The 21,511-nt window shown below is 39.7% G+C and overlaps 1 long non-coding RNA gene across 1 annotated transcript in view; it reads right to left on the reverse strand.

Annotated features, from left to right (window-relative positions):
• Positions 1-308: 308 nt before the first annotated feature.
• Positions 309-21,511, reverse strand: part of LOC110367584 — a 33,538-nt gene continuing 12,335 nt past the window's right edge. The window contains exon 3 of the long non-coding RNA XR_002427574.2: positions 309-7,171. This is a non-coding gene — a long non-coding RNA (uncharacterized LOC110367584). The remainder of the gene's footprint in view (positions 7,172-21,511) is intronic.

Genomic DNA, 21,511 nt, shown 5'->3' on the forward strand with positions numbered 1-21,511 from the left:
TCCGGAGCCCAGGAGCTGCTGTGTTTAAAATGTTCTTGTTTTGAACAGGAATAAAATTATCCTGAATCCTAATCCCGATGTGGTTCTGACTTCCTTTTTCACGACCGCTACATCTGGTGCCGTGACCCGGATAAGTGCCCAGACTCGCGGCATAACCAGCCAGGAACTGACGAAGAAGCAGTTGTTATAAGTCCTGGTAGGCCAACAACTGGTCCCGTAAGTCTTGTCAGATCCAGGGCTGGCAGGATAATCAAACCAGTTAACAGACTGATTCAACACATGGCACAAAGGAACACACAGACACGTAATGCAGTCTGCATTTGCAAGAAGTTTATTTTTGTAGGAGTAAACAATTTTTGTTTGTGAATAGAGTATGGTAGTATTACACCTCTGTAAATAAGTCAACGCCCATTAGCTAAACTGTATGGGAGAGTAACAGCCACTGACTGTGAGATTGTGTTTATGGCACAATCTTTTAGCAAGCAGGCATTGTTGAGTCTGGCCAATTTTCCAATGCTGCTTTTCCTTTTCTAGAGGAAGACCTTTAATGTTGCTCAAGTATGTGTGGTCGTTGTCTGTTGGTTGGCAAGAATGTTATTCTGTGTCCAATCTTGATTAATGTTGGGACGGTTTTGAGAAGTTCAGGGGTGAGTATGTAGCAGAGTTAATTTTATTTATTTATTTTATTTTTCTTCATGAACCTTCTCAAAACAAATTTTCTTTGAATTGACATGTCTGTAACATATTATTTCTGTTTTATCTTGCTTTCATTTTTGGTCCCTAGAGTGTAAAAAGCCATCCTCATCTATGAATATTTGTTTTCCTTTTTTTTAAATTGTATTTTGTTTTGGAGGGGAAGCTTTTATTTTCTTACTTCCTGTTGTGCGTTATATCCTGTGTGTTCCCGCTAACCTCCTCAGTTGGCACTAAGCTGCGGCTGGGGAGAGGTAAGTGTACAGAGTTGTCTTTCATTTGAGTGATTAAAATATTGAAAACATTCTAAAAATATGTTGTAAACTCATATATATATGTATTCATGTTTAGTGCAACACTATGCTGGGCATTTGTCTCCCACATTGGTAACACCCATCAAGTTTTTGTATCAACGTGGTTATATATTTTTTTTCTCTTCCTTTTGGTTGGTTAGGGTGTTTGTGGAGAATCCGGAGCCCAGGAGCTGCTGTGTTTAAAATGTTCTTGTTTTGAACAGGTATGTGTGTTGTTTCAGATTTTGTTCGGATGTTAAATTGATGTATTTGGTATACTTCTATGTTATGGTGGAAAATTGTAATTGTTTTATTTTAATTGCTTTGTATGTCAGAAATTTTTTGTTTTGTTTAATGTATTTCTGTCAGTTCGTGCTAAGCTGCGCTGGGGAGAGGGTGTTTGTGGAGAATCCGGAGCCCAGGAGCTGCTGTGTTTAAAATGTTCTTGTTTTGAACAGGAATAAAATTATCCTGAATCCTAATCCCGATGTGGTTCTGACTTCCTGTTTCACGACCGCTACACATGCACATCTTGTACTGTTTAAAATGTAACTAGTCAAAAAAAAATTTATTTGACCTTGAGAATGTTGTTTTTAATAACTGTACTGTATTTTACTTATGTTTTAAATTTGCCCTTATTGTATAGTCTCTTACTCTTTCTTTTTTATATTTTACCTTTGTGTATATCTGCAGGCTATGGCTTGCCTGTTGCTTTGCTGCTGATACACCTGAATTTCCCCACTGAGGGACAATAAAAGATATGTATAATTCTTTCTATTCTAAACTTAAGAACTTAAAGTAAGATGTTTATTCTGATAAAGTAAGAAAAAAATTAGACCATGATGCACTGGTTGTGATCAGGGCAGGTTTTAGATCTTAGTTTGAAAACCAGTGGTAGCAGCTTTGATTTTCTGACTTATTTCACGTGGTTCTGCTTGTTTCATCTGACTCAAAGTTTCTTAATATAGATGGATCAACAAAACGCATGTCCTGCCCCCCCCCCCCCCCCCCCCCCCCCCCCCAGGGATTTTATTGTATTTAATACATGCCATCTAAAACTGTGATATCTTTATTTTGCACAAGTTCAGATAGTTTTTTTTCTATAAGAGGCTGATAAACCCATGCTTATCTGAGCTGGGTCAAGATCCAAGTAAACTTCTACCATTGTTTAAACAACTCCAACAAGGAACTAATGCTTCTTTTAAAAATAAAACCTCAAAAATAAATTAAATTTGCAGTTAATTTAACAGGAGGACTGAATTGGTCTGTAGAACATCTATGGCAGAACAGAATGTCAAGTAATTGCAGGCAGAATAATATTTTATAGTGTTATGTAAAAAAACTCTAATAATAAATCTGTTTATACTAATGCAGTTTTAATTATTTTTCTACACCACTTTCCTCCAGATGGTGTCTCTCATATGCACCGAATGTGTTCCTGTTTGTAGTATGTTTCCCTTGGGAAGGGCTGTATCATGGATTGCCCCCTAGCACAGTCTTTTGTTTAAATACAGAGTCTTCAAAGTACATAATTGGCCATTGCAAATGTGACAGCATATTAAAGGTTTATAAGTGATTATATGAAAAGTGGTGACATTTGAGAAAAAATGTCTAAACTATACATTTAACAACTTCATTTCAGTCAGCACAGCAATATCATCACCAGAGTTGGATATTTTAGTTTAGCAATTAAGATGAGGGATATTTTAACAAAGGAACTAGTTGATTGAGGTTTTGTTTAATATTTGTTTTATTTATTTTTTCCAGGTAAGGCCAACTTATGTCTTCACATCACCCTACCTTGCAGTCTCAGGGCACTTCCAAAACTTTAGGAAAATAGTGCTATGCTATTGTTGCATCTGTGGGAAATTCCCCAAAGAGCAGATTTTAAAACGCACAACAAATCAAATCCCACATGTAAATGTTTATGGGTATGGGTTCTCGCTGCATTTGTTTCGGATCTGTTTGGCAAATTAAAGTAATGTCTTCAACGTAATACTAGGGGTGAATGTAACTGTTTGACATGAATGCTTGTTTTTAAATTGGTTACATTTTTACTGAGGATGCCTCTGATATAACTCTAAAGGTATTTGTGGCATTAGGTGTTAGGATGGTAGAATTATGGATAGCCCTAATCCTGCTCTGACCTAGCCTAATTTAGCAAGAGCAAAAAAACAACAAAATGAAAACCTGAAAATAAAGTTGTTTTGAAAATTTGCTGATGGAAGGTGAAGAAATAGTTAACTTTTTTCAGCATTACAGGTTCTAAATTATTCATTTAAACAAACAACTAAGGCACTATAATTAACAGAATATAATATTTAAGGTAATTTTGTGAGACAGAGAAGAAAAGTATTTTATTATTGGGAATGACACACCATATGATTCTCAACAAATAAGTTAAAATTTGGACACACAAGTGTTTATCCTTTTCAGCTGCGGTCCACTAACTGCCCCGAATCATTGTACATCCAAACTATATTGGTGAAAAAACATTTTATTTTGTAATACTTAAAAAAAACATGAAACCTACTTAGAGCCCATACCTGATCTACATTAAACATCAGTGGGCACATACTGCCAGGTTATTATGGAATTTGTGGAGAGAACCACAAAAGGTGGCTTTTTTTTACCATATCTTTCCAACTCAAATGGGTTCCACATATATTATTCACTGGATTTCCACTTTCTCAGCTTATGATCTCCTTGCTTAAAGCTGCTGAGGTAACATTTGTAAAAAAACAAAAACAAAAAAATAGCTGTCACTAAGTGGGCAGTAAAATTGTGGCAGTAAAATGTGAGACAGACAAAAAAGCTCTTCTGGCTCCTCCCACTGTGCCTACTGCCATTTGCAGAAGTACACTGCTCCGGGTCAGAAACAACCAATCAGAGCCAGGAGGAATGTCTGATTGGTTGTTAGCAGTGTAAGTCATGTTAGTGTACGCACTGCTCACACCCCTCCCCCGCTCAGTGAGTACTGTCATTTAACCTTAAGATTGCATAAACAAGCTATAATTTTCTCAGAACTCCCTACTGCAGCTTTTAAACAGGCTTCCCACATATTCTTCAAAATGTCCACATAAAACTTATAGTTCGGACCAAAATAGGATTTGCGTTTTCATTTTTGTTTTCCTTCAATCCTTCATGGTGCCCCTTATACAACCCATTTATATAAAGGGCCCACATGTAGAGGCCGGTTGGGTTTTTGCTGCCTTTGTTCTCTTCACTTCTAACTTGTTGATTGAGGAAAATTTTACTTCTAGACATAATGGCAAATATGTTTTTCTAACATAAGGGGATTTTTTTGGGGATGTTTATTCTAGGACCTCTGATGCAACTCTTGAACTACCTGTGGCAATAGGTTTATTTCATTAAATACTAAAAACATAAATCACTGCATTATCTAAGCATGTATTTTACAATACTCACCTACTTTTTTATCCTCCTTGTCTAGCCTGGTACAGCTGTTTTCCTTGCTTCCTTTCATTATTATTTTCAATGTTTTACAATGCCTTTGCCATTAACTCCTCGTCTCACACTTGCTGTCTCTTTGCCTGTCCTCCACTGTGTATGCTGCAGCTGTGTGAGGGAGAAAGGCGAGGTGTTAAAAGAAGAGAGGTGCATTGAGCGGCAAGCGATGAATCTCCCAGCCGTCTGCAACACTCTCTGCATCGCCGGCTTTTCCCTTGCCTTTGACCCAAATCTAATGCGACAGGAGTCGTTTTCGCGGTCCCCCATGTACTCTCCTCCTCCCTCACAGCTACCGCAGGAGTCGTGCATCTATTTTTAGCCATTTGTCCTTGAGTTACAATTCTTGAAAATTGTCGTGATCCATAAAGGGGCTGGGCTGCCAATCACAAAAGAAAACACATGTCCAACGCTGCCTCTGAGCGTGCATGTGTGAGCAACAAATTGCCATCAATTCCAAGTTCTTGGCCATTACCACAGCGAATATTCCTCTCATTAAAGAGGTGAAATGGAGGGAGTGTTAAATGAGAGCAATGCAGACAGATAAGGCTGTTCTTTTAACTACCCCATACAAGCACACACAAACACACACATTCATTCAGACTGAAGAAAGTTATCCACTGTAGCCAATTAGCATGACTGCTCTAACATTAGCCCCCCTCTTCTAAATCCAACTCGCTCTCATTACTGTCTCTTCCTCTCCTCCTTCAACTCCTCCTCTCATTTTCTCTCTTTCTCATTAGGGCTGTGCCGTAACACACTGAATCATAATAGGTGCTCTACACTGTGAAATAGCTTTAGCTTTGTTTCATTTCACTGCTCGTAGCGGGAGAATGAGTAAACAGTCGATTGAGCTCAGGCGCATAGCCACACCAACAGACACAATCAGGGCCGTCCATTAATCTGTCGTAAAGAAGCTTCTTTCTTTTCTTCTTACCCGCCTGAAGAAATCCCTGATACGGGAAAGCGAGAGTGGGGGCTAATCTACGGGAGCTGCCATGCAGGGCCATGTACCATCCACTGATAATAAATGGATGAATCCGACCAAGGAGAAAGTTTAAGGAGAGATGATGTAAAAGAGGAAGATAGCAGGGATGAAAAGTGATAGGGTGAGGGTTTGGAGAGATAGTGGGTGGATGGGTTTGATACAGAAGGCCAAAAGGTAAGACTGGGATAATAAAGAACGGCAAAGGTGGGACTTGGGTTGGTGGGTCTTAACAGAGGAAGGGGGTGGAGACAGTGTCACTGAGGCATATTCTAAGCCCTGAATGTAAATATGTGTGAGGGGATTATCAGAGAGTGCCAGGCTGCACATTTGGGGCTTTGTTTCCGTGACACCATGACGTTGGCTTTGTTTCCCTGACAGCAGATGTGTGTGTGTGTGTGTGTGTGACATCCAGGCATCTGTTTCCTGGTGGAAAAGGTTAATTACATCTCCACTGCCTGACTGGACGTGCAATGCATAATCATGTATGCCAATGAGACCTGTACACGAGCCTTTGTCTTTGTGCGTCCGGGTGCTCGCAGGAAAGCCTCCATCATGGCGGCTGAAGATATTTCAACCACTTGTTTCTGCTTTGAAAGTCTATTATTACAGCCAAGAAGAAACATGAGCACTCTGCATGCTTGCGTAGCTGTGCCCTCTAACAGGTGACAAATGGAAGTGCCTTGTGGTGGTATTTGGAGGAAGGGAAGGAATTAATGTCCATTCCATAGGGATGGACATTAATTGAAGGATCTGCATTGGAAGGTGTTCCTCTCGGTAATTACTTGTCCGGATATTAGTGACACGGAGAAGCCGCAGCATCAGAGGAGTGATGTTTTGCAAGCTTCGTTTTTCTTTGTGACCCTTGACTTCCATCTTCACACTCCAGCTAAGCCACTGATTGGACAGCTGCTTGGCTTTGGATCGAGGTCAGCACAGCGTGAAAATCTGAGATGGGCTCAGTCCCCTCTGTGGGCGACTCTAAAAATTGCTTTACACTTTCTCACCAAGTTTTCACTAAGTCAATCTGATATAAGTAAGCAGGTGAGTAGGTGCAAAGCTCCACCGAGCTTTGGTTCCAATCCAGCCTCCACTCAGGAGAATCAATTAAGTTTGAGAAGGAAAAGATGGGGCATCCCTGAGAGGTATGGCTGAACAGAGTAATGGATTTTGATAGACCTTTGTCTCTTCACACACTTGCAAGAAATGAATCAGCCGATTTTTTTTTAAATCTTTTGAAAATCATCAGCCAAATCAAAGTTCCCACTGATCTGAACAGGGAAGGTTAGAGTATAGCAGGTTTAGGTAAGGGAGGCTGAGCAACAGGCTCATAGGCTTTTATTTTCTCCAGTTTTATTCATCTTTAGAAGAATGGTTTTGGATGGGCTTGTGGTAAGTAGAAACTAAAAATTAAAGTAGAACCAGAAACCTTTTTCATGAAACAACTGAAAAATACTTAAAAATGACCATCTCATTGTGTGTTTTTGATACATCCCTTCAACCCCACTGTACGAAAATTCTGTAACCTGGGCCATATTTTACAGTGTTTTAAATTGCAGAGTTCAGCTGACAGCACTGCTGTCACACCACTGTTTCCTCATCTTCGTCAACCCCCTCCTCTGACACTTGGTCCCCTTTTTTCTTCTTTCTTCTGCGGCAGAAGCCATTCAGACCACAGAAGCACGCACATGTGAAGGGCATGGTTTATCTGACAATCCGTATCCACGTGGACCTGCACAAGGAAACAGGAAGACGGGGTTGAGGATTACATTTGTTAACATTTATTCATTGCTGCATATGACAAAAACGATGAAGACTTCTCATCAAATGAAAAGCTGTAATTGATTTCTTCTTCCTTTTAAGAATATCAAGGCAACGCTGAAAAATTCAAAAGGATACTTGAAATTAACTTTTTATTGTAAAAGTTTGCACAAAAAACTTCCTGAAAGTACATACAACACTCTTTGGATGACAGTGCCTAATGGCATCTGTAGATTCCTGATCAAAAGTGTAAATCACTACAATTACAATGCTGTCAATTGTATTTGCACACATTGTTGTCACCCCAACTTCCCACATCTGTGGCCAAAGCTTCCCACTGGTTTACCATCCCGGGAATTTTCTTTTCCCCGCTCACACCAAAGTAGTCTTAAGGCTCACTAAACTCCCAACGTTAACAGCTTTCGCCAGCATGCTTGCAGCCAATCACAAATGAGCAGTGAGATTAGGAGACGTGAGGTGAAACTGAGAGCTTCATTAAATACGAACCTGAGTCAGCAGCAGTGGCAGCAGCAGCAAGCCTCACTAGTGTGCGTACAATGTGTGTTGAATGTGTATATGTAGGTTGGATACAAGTGAGAGCAAGGGGGTGACAAAAGCACAGGCACAGACTGAACATAAAATGTCTGCATTCAAGTGTGCATGTTCATTTGTGTGTGGCTTTAGGGATTGAAACACTCTTTGGCTTGGCTCATGTGAGGGCAATTAGTGGAACCTCACTCCAAGTTGCCTACAAGGAGAGGCAAAAACACCCCAGGCTACACAGTACATAACTATGTGTGTATGTGTACATGTATGCCTTTAAACCTCGGGGGGTTCTTCTTTTATCCCTGCTCTGCCATCCCATATATGCATCTAATCCTCGTCTGCAGATCTCTCACTCTGTACCCAATGGCTTTAGACCCTATGTGACACACCAGAGAAAATCACATAGGAATAGAAAGCCATAAAACACAGCAGTGAGTCAGTCATGGTGGTATCAGGAGTAAGGTTTTCTCTCCTTACAATGATCCGTGTATGTGTGTGTATGTGTATCCCCAAAAGTGTGTGTAGCTCTCTCAGTTCTGTGGCTTTAATACCCTCAGCTTGTCAGACAGCTTACAAGGCCCTGCAGAGGATTTACAACCATGCTGAGACACCTCTCTCTCTCCACTCTGTATCCTTCGTGTCTCCCACATATCCCTATCTCTCGTCCTTCGATGTGTCCTCCACTCACTTTCACCCATTTCCTTCTCCTCCCTCACGCAGTTTTGGTCCAACCCCCGGCCATGTGCTCTCAGCCATGTCTTGTTTCCGCAGAGTGTAAATTTTTTCTGAGTTCTTTTAGAGACCAATGCATGGATAACACAGAAAACACAGTTTATAGACCCCCTGAATTATTAACTGGCTGAAAGTGGATGACTCAACGTTAAACAGAGAGGAAGAGGGAGGCTACACAGCCCACGTGCATCCACAAATACGCAGAAGAATGGACAGCAAGTGTCCCGAGCTAACTCTTGGAAGAACCGCAGAGTGTTTCAGCGTATGATTAAGAAGTTCTTTTGCTCACAAAAATGGCTGAGGAAAAAATAAAGGATCCGTCATGAGTTTAAGTTTTGTAATAAGCTATGAAACATTTCTGCTGTGAATTAATCATACTAAGACAGTGATATGCCCACTTATCTATATCTGTGAATGACTACTTGACTCAGTCATCTCAAAAGCAGTAAATCCGTCAATAAATCAATTATAATTGAGTTCAAAGGACATTTTAAGTCTCAGAATAAGCTTACAGATGATATTTCAAAGTGGAAACAGTACTAGCCTATTTTAAAGTAACCTCCTCGTATCTGTTATATTATCTTTTCTTTAAGTATTCACAAACAAAAGAGAAAAGTATGGTGTTACGTTATATGTTACGCTATGGATCAAAATACTTGTCCAGAAACTTCCACCTTGTATTTCTGGTTTGTTGAAGGTGCAAAGCATGTAAGAAACCTGTTCTTTGGGACTCAGAGCTGAATTTTAACAACCACACAGTCTGTTGCTAAATCAGCTTACAACCATTTCTAAAGATAATAACAGAATAACGGGTTTTCTGTCAAAACAAAAAACAGAAAAGGTGTACATGCTTTTATCTCACTATTTCTTCATGGAGTTTGAATGTTCCCCTATTCGTTTGTGGATTAGTTGCCTATAGATGTAAGTTCTGCACATACCAAGGATGGTATTGATAGTACTTTGTTGGCATCTATTGAAAATGACAGGGGTATGATTTTTACAGCAATAAGCTGTATTTGAAATACTGTGATGAACCAGAATGAAATGTACAACAATTTTGAAACTGAATTACACGGTAATTCTGTTTCAAAGTCCTCTTTAGCAGCAACAACATAAATAAAACTGCACACCTCAGACTGTAGGTGAGTCCTTTAGGCTGTTCCCTTATTCAGGCGTTGCCATGGCAAGTCATTAAAACCTGCTCACAGACTTGCAGAGGTTTGAAGCCAGGTCCCCTGTTTCAAAGGCACAAACTCTGCCCGCTACCAGTGGCCCTCAAACTGGGGTCCCCAGACCCCCGGGGGACCTCAGGAGGCTCTTCTGAGGATGCGTCAGGTTGAGCTAAGTAACAAAATGGACAAATACTTAACTCTTTCCACTTCATCAAGTAAGGTAAAAGCCAAACCAGCTAAAATTAGGAAGTATGTCAACAGTTACGCTGAGTTTAGCTTTATTGAGAATGAGGATCTAATCTCCACCAAATATCTAATATTAGGTGTGTATATATATATATATATATATATATATATATATATATATATATATATATATATATATATATATATATATATATTTAAAACATACATAATTCCTAATGTATTTAAAAATACAAAAGGCTGTTTAAAAATACTATCAGCATGACGAATCTAAAGGGGTCCTTGGAAAAATGCTACCGCTGCTAAGGGGTCCCTGGCCACAAAAAGTTTGAGAACCCCTGTGCTACAATGTAGCTAATTTGCTTCATGCCAAATATATCTCTATTATGTTTGCTATATCCAAATCAATAACCTGTATTGCAACATGAAACAGTGGTATAGTTACTCAAGGTTATCATACCTTGAGAACCTCAAACTGGACCAAGGACAGGATATATAAAAGTAACAAAGCTGAATAAACATTTTCAACTGTTACAACATTGTTTGAGCTCTTCTTTTACTGACTTATAAACTGCCGCCTAATCTTGCTACTAGTTTAAAAATGTTGCCAGCACATTGTTACACTGGTTGCATCTATCACAACTTCTGGTTGCGTAAAAGATTTTACATTCATTCAACACAGTTCTCACTTAGTAACCACATTGGAATAACTAGTGTAAATGTCCTTTTTTAAACAGCAAGGTACCAGTTCTTTATTGTTTGAAGTTGTGATGATTGTTTTTCTTGTGTCTATGATAAGCTAACAGGCAGGTATCTTTAGCTCTGTATCTATTATGAATAGCAGTGGCTCGAAGAAGTACAATGCCGTTTTTTTAAAAGCCTTAAACTACTGCAGCTGAATACTTCCCTTAGATGGATGGTAAAGAGATGAGTTTCTTAATTTCAAGAGGCTGCTCTATTAACAGACATGGGACTTGGTCAGTCAAAGGGCTGGAAAGACATGCAAAGATGAAGGGTTTAAAAATTAAAGATGAGCATTCAAAGAGTTTGAAGCAGGTTGGATGGCTGTCAAAGTAATATATCCCTTTTTAATCCCTGTTTTTCAGCCCGCTTCCTGTGAATAAGTGCACTGCCTCCCTTTATGTGCTTATATGCATGGGTGTGTGTTTGTGAGCGGTTAAGCTGATTTGAGTCTTATCGAGAACCACTGTGGAAACAGACAATGTGCCTTACTTGTTATATTCTTGTTTGGATGAGGAGATAAGGCAATCAGTGTTTGCAGGAGCGCACACAGGCATGTGAGCGTGTGCGTACTGTGTGTGTCCGTGCGTAAAGCATAGATAAGCTTAGCATAGTGCCTTTCAGTTTCAGTGACAGAATCCTAATGCTGATCCCAATGGTCAACACTCCAGAGACTTTCCACATTGAGCTGTTCCATTATTTAAAGTTATATCCTGCCTTTGGATGTATCAACGGTTTTCTTTGAATGTCATGTCTTTCCGTACTCCCTTTCTTCCTTGGCTTCCTTTGTTGTGTTTTCATGCTGTTCCGTCTCCTGTCTGACTTCTACCGAGAGGTACTATTCTTGCATCCCAGCCTCCCTTTCTCAGATATTTCCTACATCGATTCCTCCCTTGTATCTTTTCCTTTTAATTGTATATTTCCTTCTTTTAGTCATTTTGTCCTTACTTGACTTCCTATTTCTTTCCTTCCTTGTGTTCTTCCTTCCTCGTACCTTCTGTCTTACTTGTATCTTTCCTTCCTTCTATATTATCTGCTTTTTACAAGTTTCATACTTAATTTATTTATAGTGAATTTTTGTATTTTCTATTTTTAAATGAACATATAAGAGGGAAAAATGTGAAAGAACTCTGTGGATGTTAGATATGTTTAGGCACAGAGTAGTTTTTTTATACATTTATTTCATACTAATGCATTTGACTTCTGTTACTGCAGAATATTTAGTCTTTGAGAAACAGGTGTTCAGAACATTTACTATTGCAACCCAGTCTCATTCCAAATTTGGAATGAGAACCCGGTCTCATTCCAAATTTGGAATGAGACCGGGTTGACTATCAAGACCTCTCTACGTTCTCTAACTTCTGTGCAAATTGGAAATTATAAATTGCAAACGGTTCGCCAACACTCAATTCAAAATGATTTGCTTAGATCCCGAGATATTTAGGATTGGTAAATACCGTTGTACATTTCACAGGAGGACAATTACAATTTAAAGGGTTTTCAAAGTACTTCTACGAGCAGAAGAGCTCAGAAAACATGAGAAAAACAATTATTTTTCACCCCTACTTACATTGTATTCCTCAGCAACTATTTTTTCCAGTTCCCGTTAGCTGTAGTGCTAACTCCACATCCTTCTTTTGTTTCGAGTTTCACTCCACACCATCACATGCACACTCAATCCAGTGAAGATCCGGGAAATCTTTGCTAGGTTTTTGGTACCTGCACAAAGCTTTTACCTGTACAGGCTGCATTCCTGCCCACTCCCCCCACCTCATTTCACCATCCACTTCTCCCATTCTCTATTTCTCTGACTGCTTTTCACTTTTACTCACTCCCTTGTCCAACACAAAATGTCCTCTGTCCAGTTTTCAGGTAAACTGTCCTGCACCACCCTCTCCCAGAAACAGATAAGCTGAAACCCACAAGAAAATGGGAAGAGTAGCCCTGCTCCTTCAAAGATTCAGAGCTCACAAACTATGTTTTGAAAAGAGAAACATGGTTTGAAATAAATTATACCAAACACTTTGGAACAAAAAATGTTCAATCAGGCATGCGCAAATTCAGGTAAGCTTTAGTACGTTGGAGTCCCAGTCTGTTCTAATAGCTAACTGTCTCCCATGCCCAGCAAACAAAGAGCCCATTGACTCTGTAACACACAGGAGCTTTTTATTTTCTCCACAGGCTTCAGCTTTGTGCTAGTCACCAACACACACAAATGCGTCTCTTACACCCCCCATCTCTCTCTCTCTCTCACACACACACACACACACACACACACACACACACACACACACACACACACACACACACACACACACACACACACAAATGCATCTCTTACACCCCCCATCTCTCTTTCTCTCTCTCTCTCTCTCACACACACACACACACACACACACACACACACACACACATGCGACAAAAATGCTCCAACATCACTGCTTCACCTTTTGTTAGTTCTACCTGCCAACCCCAGGTTTGCTTCACACAGCAAGTGCTTGATTTATTCCTTTGCACCCACAGGTATTTCCTCAGTAGTTTTACAATTCGTTTCTACATGTACATGTACATGTAACATATTTAAATATTCTCCAGTCTGTCAACAGGAGTTATGTGGCTGCTTTTATGGGATTTGAATCTCTAGGGGATGTTGTTAACATGTTGATGAAAATAGCTGAAACATTGAAAGCCTTTTTCTGAGAATTAAAATCTACATGAATGTGTCCAACATGGACCAAGGTGCTAAACATAATAATAGTGAATAGGAAGAATTGGAAAATAGCGAGTGAAGGTTATGCTTCAGCTCCTGATCAAATGTCTAACTTGCTCTCCACTCTTGTTTGGAAAAAGCTGTGAAAGAAATACATGCTGCTTTGAAACTCACTCCGGGTCCCTGAGCAAGGAAATCCCTGGGTGACTATAACTGTCCGATTGTCAGCTTGATAAGCCATGACTTGTGACTGGCCATATTTAAACTCCTCATTCTGATTAGTGAATGCACCCCACCTAAACTACCACTAAGAAGTCGCAGTAATCATAACGCTCGTCAGTGTGTAAGTTGTTGGTGCAGGGAAGATGAGTCAACGTTAGCCATTTTCAGTATTAGCAAGGTGTTTATTAAATGTGGTCAAAATAAACGCAAACTGTGTACGGAGCTGTTTAAAAGGAATCCATATCTCTCTGGTGGAAGGCCTGCTCTCCGTCAGGGAGATAACAGGAAGAATTAATTTTTATCCTTTTCAAGCTTTTAGTCTCTGTCTGCCATTTAGAAATAGTTCTAAATTATGTTTAGAAATATTGCCATTCTTTTTTAAATTTACATGTTAAGATAAGGGTCTACATACCCTTAGGAATACACAGAAAGACTGATGCCCACAGTTACTAATGTGGACCATGCTATGTGCCAAGATAAAACTTAAAACTTCAGCTCTATAATCTCTTTGGTGTTTAAAACAATAGAAAAAGCCAGTTTGACAGTAATTTCCCTCTCTCTGTTTGATGTCTCTGCTGTTAATATAAATAAAGGCAGAGGTCAGAACACAGCCCACAAGCTGTGTTCAGTGCATTTCTATTACAATTACACAATTCGCTTTGGCATGAAAGGAGATTCAAGGAGCAAAAATAAGACACGGTCTAGTATAACCTGATCGTGGTGTATGTAAGTTATTAAGTGCTAAGAGAACATAAATTAAATTGTTGATACATATCAATGAGAATAACATGAGATCAGACTTAAAGGTCTGCAAGTTAATTAGAGAAATGTTTTCTGAAACAAGAAGGAAACGACTTCCAAATGAAGGTAGATGCTAATTTTGGAGCAACACTGGTATAGAATGTCTGTTGTCCAGTACATAATAAACCTGAGAGCTTAAATCGAAGGCAACATGACATTTCTTTGTGGAAGAACCTACCATATTTGCATCTAATTTATGAATTTGTCAGTTCACTATCTTTTTCCTGTAATCTTTCTCTTTAAAAACATTGCAGGTAAAGATAGAGGACACAATCTTGAGTGTTCAGGCCAGTGCGATTTGCTACCTGCTCATGGCAGCACAAGTCAGGGACAAAGTATCCTTCGTCTGACTCTTTGGATTTCAGTGATAGTTTCACATTAATGAAATATGAACTGTCATCAGGTCAGATAATGATTAAGACTGTACGTTTCTTTTATATGTAGGGCGGCGTATTGGAGTTTAAACTTGGGGTTGCTGAGGAAGCTCTGAATTTTTAAATGAGAACTTCTACTTCAAGGGGAATTCCCTGTGAATTTAAACATGAAAATCCCAGGATCAGGAATCTAGCTCTAAAAAAGCCTGCGAGCAGGTCTATAAAGCTTGGAACTCCATACTACTCCACACATTTTGAATTGAGAAAGCTTCCTGGATGAGAATTGAAACATCTTTAGCTTCAGAATAGAAGCCCAATTGTTTGCTCCACATAGCAAATGTCTGTCATTCATTAATGAGATAGTGCAGCTGGAAGGCAAGGCAAAATTATTTATAAAGCACTTTTCAGTAATAACAAGATTTAAAGTGCTGTATATCAACAGAAAAACATCACAGGGGAAAATATTACATAGGGAAAGAAAAACCCTATGCAATATTTTGTGTGTTGCCCTGCGACAGACTGGCGACCTGTCCAGGGTGTAACCCACCTCTCGCCCGGTGAATGCTGGAGATAGGCACCAGCAACCTCCGCGACCCCATGAGGGATTAAGCAGATCAGAAAATGGATGGATGGATGGAAAGAAAAACATAAAATTAACAAAGGAATAAGCCATGAAAATCCATGACCAGACCTTTTTAGTTTCACTGTAACAAAGAAGGAGGTACTACCCTGAAAATTGCATATTATTATAGAGGAAGCAGTGAAAACACTTTGCGGTAATAATAATGCTAAACGGAACAAAGAAAGCACACAGGTGACTAAAATCCAGCGGAGCTGGTCTGATTTTTGTTGTATGTTTTTTTATTTTAGTTTTTAGTCTTTGCATGTGTCCTGTCCCGCGACAGGACACATGTATTTCAGGGATACCACATAAGGAATCCGGTTGGCTTTATATTCCTCAAATGCCCCCAACATGCCAAGTAAAAACAGCATCTGAAACATGGAAGGAGGGCAATACCAGTATAGAATGCAAACTTAATTTAAAGGTCAAATCAAGTCAAATTTGCAGTAGGGTTTTTCCTACTTATTGCAGCCTTGTATAAAACGGTATATACTCAAAGTGGCTGTGACATGTGCTACAACAAACTGTTTTAAAACTTGTCAGTTAAAAACAAATGTTGGAATATTAATTAATTAACTTGTCAACCACTGACGAACATTGCTCTCTGCAATCTTGAATAAGGTGTAAAGTTGTTAACCATGGTTTACTGTATATTTTACAGCAAGCCAGTGAAATTACATTCCAACCATCTTGGAAGTAACCATGTGGGGAGGAAACCATTTAAGATCTACTAATAGATAGTATTATTCATAAATCTGTTTCAATCTTTCATTCATGTCTAAACAGGCTGTCGGCAACTCGTTGGACCATAGCAGTAGAGACACTCAAATCACACAGTTGTTCCTGTTTGGTTTTCTGGCAACAATAGTTTACTTTCCCATTTTAAGGTAATTTAAGGCAGCATGTTTGTTAACCTCTCCAGCAGCTAAATTGTTAAATGTCCTTACACCTAAAACCCAACCACAGCAATTTGTGTACGACAGTGCTTGGTAGGAAAATAGCTTACTACTCAATTAAGCAAAGCTTGAAACAGTTAAAAGGTAATTATTATTGATAATTATTATCTGCTGGTGATCTTGTGACCTTTATCAGAATATGTTTTCTTCCAACTGCCGTCTTTCATGAAATGGACCTTCTTGACAAACGGACACTGTATTTCACATTTTTGCAAATGGTCCATGGTGAATGGTTTTCTCTTTAAAACAGAATGGCAATTATGGGGCAACTGTGGTCTAATTTAAAGCAGTATATCTTATAAATCAGGAAACATTTAAAAGAGCTGGTGTGTGCCAATTCTACACTGAATTTAGGTGGTGGTGGAAAAGTTCTAGCTCACAGCGTTAAATTCAATGAACAAAAACAGCAACTCTAAGTTTTGATTGTATTTGCAAAGCTTGAAATTCTAAGTGCTAAAAGATAATCCAACAACAGCGAAGCAAGGGTATGTGAAAGAGTGAGAAGTAGAGTCAGAGAGACTCAGCGAGAGGACACCCTGCCCTAGATATCTGCCTGTAAGTTGCTCTCTATGCAGACATGGCAACAGGATGCATGAGGCGAGCGCTGGAGTGGAGATGAGAGGGGAACACAAAGATGGGCAGAGGGAAAAAAAAGTATAAGGGACAGAAAGTCAGGCCAGAGGAAGGATTATTGATCAAAGACAGCCAGCGGCCATCTTGAAAGCCCGCTGAACTGACACACATGCACACATGCAAGCGCGCGCACACACACACCATACCAGGTCTGTGCACTATAGTGTGAATATATCACTATCTCAGTGTGTGCAATATCACAAAGAACAGTTTGGAGTGCAATAATTGTTAACAAATAAATTCCAAGTGTTATGAACTAGCCTTTTACATGCTAATGTACTGTTCAGCCTGGTGGAGTCTCAGAGCAGCCCATACTCACATCGGACACAAATCACATCGTCCAAAATGCCTGAGGTCACAGAGTGTTGGAAGCACAAATGAGAAACAGAGGAAAGAAAAAGGACAGTCTAATTATAGAGGCTAGCTCCTGTTCCTTGACCTTTCATGGGATCAACAGTAAGAACTCTATCATGGGTAGGAAAGCTTCAGAGTGCTGTGCTGATTTCGGACAGCCATTAACTCCAACGTCATTTCGCGACGGAAACACACATGGATGATGCGAGTCAAGTCTGGACCTACAGCTTTCCAAAAATGAACGACAAAGCGTGCCCTCTCTTCTCTTTGGACATTTTTGCTAATTTTCATGAGGTGGGCTGTGCTAATATGTCATGTCACACAAAGTATTTTAGGATTCCTTATGGCTCCTTTGCGCAGGTAAGGGACCTTGCGAGGTTCCCAATGCTAAAGTAACTATGAGAGGAAGCCTTAGTTAACCTTCCTTAGTGACTGCACTATTAGGACAGCACTTATCATAGCGACAACTGACGCACTTCTGCTTTCTGAAGAGTCCTTACCCAAAAGACGTTTTCGGATGCAGCCATTGAGCAATTACCATTATTTCCCGATTAGAATAGCCATTGTCAAAGCAACTGTGCATGACAACAAAGTGGGAACACCGGGGTTCCACTGAACACGAAAGCGTTGCAGGAGCGCTGCGCTTTCTGCCAGGCACCCTTTCTACCAGGAGTGATTCAGTGTGTGGTTGGACTCGGATCATGTGAGGATTGCGTCATTGCACAATAGTAGTGTACTTGTAAGCTTTAAATTGAACAGAAAATCAGTGAAGTCGTTATTTGGCCAGTACTGCCCACGTCTCTCATGCCTGCTCTTTATCTAACGTCTCTATAAAAGGGATGCGTGGCATCGTATAAAATACTGCGATTAAATGTCTCGTTGTCTAAGGTGTCAATATCAAGTGAGGTCTGCTGCTGGCTTGTTGCTGAAGCCACAGGTAATGATGTATGGATGTATCACAGTAAAACGTGGTTTAAAGACTGCACAAGTAGTCTTTTATTTGTAAACTTGACCGGATCCATTTCACCTTTTATCAACTGACTTTCTGCCTGAATGATCCACTCTGCTATCGTGCTGCTATTGTGACGTGGAGTCGTTGCGATCTCAATCTCTCCCCTCCATACCTTTCTGATTTACTTCAAATTTTTACTCCCTCCCGCATACTTAGATCTTCTTCTACCACTCACTTAGTTGTTCCTTCAGCCCGTCTTAAAACCATGGGGAGCAGAGCTTTTTCTCGTTCTGCGCCCACACTCTGGAATTCTCTCCCCCCCTGACATCTGCAATACAGAGTCTTTACCCATGTTCAAATCAAAACTCAAAACCCACATGTTCAAGATTGCCTTTTCATTATGATTTTATATTACTTTCCTCTGTGTAATTTGTGTTGTTTCTTTTAATTATGACAACTGCTTTTACCATTTATTGTTTTTACATGTACAGTGATCTTGAGTGTTTTGAAAGGCGCTTGAAATAAAATGTATTATTATTATTATTAGTTACAGTCAAGATGTTGAGCAATAAACTCTGAAGCCTCTCCTAGGTTTTCAAAAGGGTTTTCATGGTATTTTGTAATGTTTATTTAGAAAAGATCTTTTCTCTTTGTCCAATCACCAATAAATCAGGCATAGTAACAGTTGCAATAATAGTTTTAATGGAAATTACCTTTACAAAAATACAAGGAAAGGTCAAAAATAGAACAGCCGAATATTTTAGAGAAGCAGCAAGCGCCGGGTGGAACCAATCTGACTGACTAGAGTTGCAGCGATCAGCCGCAACAAAACGGAGTGAAAATCCGCGATCAGGACATGAAAGTAAATTGCTTTAATACTGAGAAGGAGAGAGGGAGAGACAGCATGAAGAACAGGTGGAATGGATCTGATGATATTGAACACAGGTAAGAGCAATGAGGTTGAGAACTGAGGCAGAATCTTAGACAGAAACAAATGGTGAAACAAACAAATACACCCTTATATATTTTCTGAGCTTTTCTTTACATGATTAATTATTTACCTTTTCCCTTAGCATTAGTGAACGAGGCTCATTCTTTGCATTAACAAGCACTGTGAATGTAAGGAAAACATAAATATGTAAAGAGGCTCTGATTGATTATGGAGCCGTTGTACAAACCTGTGCCAGTTTAACTTTGTTTTGTACTACTTTAATAGCCTTTTCTTCTGAGAAGATGCCCAGAGAACATAAATCATACAGTCTACCTTTCCATCCTTTAGAAATTCAGAGGCAGATGCTAAACATCTCCTTCACTTTGATGAGCTGCTGATGAGGAGATAAAAACAACAGGCCGGAGACACCAATTAGACCATCAAATGGCAGCAGCAACAATCTGCAGCACTCCTCCACTTCCCGGAGGAGTGCTGGTGGGGGAAAAACAGAAAAGAACAGCAATGGCGGAAGGAAGGGAAGGGGAAGCTTGGTCTGTTAGGAGGAGGAGGAGAAGAAAACTTTGTAGGAGCTCAGATCTAATCAGGGAATCCTCCCTCTCAATATCACAGCATGCAGCAGCACAAGGTAACATAGAAACACACTCACAGAAATACACAATCATCCTCCATGTCAATGGCTTGACCTCCACTGGCTTATCTCGCTCCTTGGTATTCCATCGCCCTCCCACAGGCTGATTGGCTAATGACGGCTCATTTATCTTGATGCAGCACCTGCAGTGCCAAAAAAGTGTGTGTGCATGTATGAGTGTGTGTGCTATATAAATTTATCCATGTGCGCACAGACATGTGCACATGAAACTACTGAAGCTCTGTCTAAACCAGTTCTGCTAAGAACATTGTTTCTTCTCCAGGGAATACTGAACACAAGAAGCAAGAGGATAGAATCAGAGGAGAGGAGGTGTAAGAACGGCGAGGCAATGATAAATTAGGAAATGGGGGTAGATGGAAGAGGGAAAAAAAAGAAGCGGATATGAGCACAAAAATAGAAAGGGGAAAGATGACAAAAGGAGCCTGAAGAAAGAAGAATAAAAAGATAGAGCAGAACATGATGGGGAGGAGTGAGGAAATAAAACCAAAAAAATCCAATAGAAGACATGGAATAGAGAGAAACAAACAACTGCAGCGTTGAACAAAGGAGGGGGGAATCAAAAATATTGGAAGAGGGATTGATGCATGTTTTATTCACTCGCCGCTAATGCTTCTTTAATTATCGCAGCTAAAATCATCAGTCAGGTAGTGTGTGTGTGTGTGTGTGTGTGTGTGGGGGGGGGGGGGGCTGCATTATGCATATTACTGAGAAGACATAAATTATCTGGGTGAGCGATATAAGGAAGGCTGCCCAAAGTGACAAGCCAGAGAATTCTAGACATACACAGCCAAAGTAATCCTAGCGTTTATCAGTTTATCAAGTTTGGTTTAAACCTAATTATCTTGCCTACATTAGGTCTACATTACAAAAACATAAATCTGTCACCTGGCTGTTACAGTTTATATAAATATTCTATAAGTATCCTGGTACATGTACATAGGCCCGTTTGAAAAATGGAATATGATCCATGCAAAAATGACCAAGATATATTTTATAAAAGTATTTAGGATAATTTGTTAGGACAGAAACGTAGATTGTTGATTGGTCTTCACATAGCCTCAACCAAAAAACAGCCAGAGAACATGCAGGTAGTCATCAGCCAAATCTTCTATCCAAGCTGGACATGTGAAAAACCCATTTGTGAGGTCTTTCCCTCTGTAAATTGTGGTCTAAGGAGGATTCTGTGTTGAACGGACTGATGGTTGGCATTTTGGAGTCATTCAAGAAGTGTTTGTGGCATTTTTACTTCATTAGCTGAAGTCTGTGATAGAATTTACAGATGGATAGATTCTAAATATTTTAGACGCTTAAATTGAATTAAGTTTAGTTCATAGCTGCGCATCTTGACCTCCTGAACGGCACCTTTTGCAAGGACCTTAACCGTATTTGTCCAATCAAGAGCTTTCTTGTTTCTATTTAATGTGATTGTTCTCATGTATGTGCAACTGGTCTTGCTAGGTGTAAGAATAAAATTTAAAAGACAAGAAAAGCTTGAAGAAATGAGTAAGGACTACATCTACAGTCTGTTTTTGTTTGACATCAGCAAACCTTTTCTCCAATGTTGGAGGACAATCAGCCGATAACCAGAGATATCTAGAACAGCCCGAGTGCTATTGCTAAGGCACTGACTGTTGGCCAAGAAGGCTGAGCCAATTTTACATTTTACAAAAAACCCTAATATTCGCCTGATA

Source organism: Fundulus heteroclitus, unplaced genomic scaffold (genome assembly GCF_011125445.2).
Source record: "Fundulus heteroclitus isolate FHET01 unplaced genomic scaffold, MU-UCD_Fhet_4.1 scaffold_88, whole genome shotgun sequence".
NCBI classification, from domain to species: Eukaryota; Metazoa; Chordata; class Actinopteri; order Cyprinodontiformes; family Fundulidae; genus Fundulus; species Fundulus heteroclitus.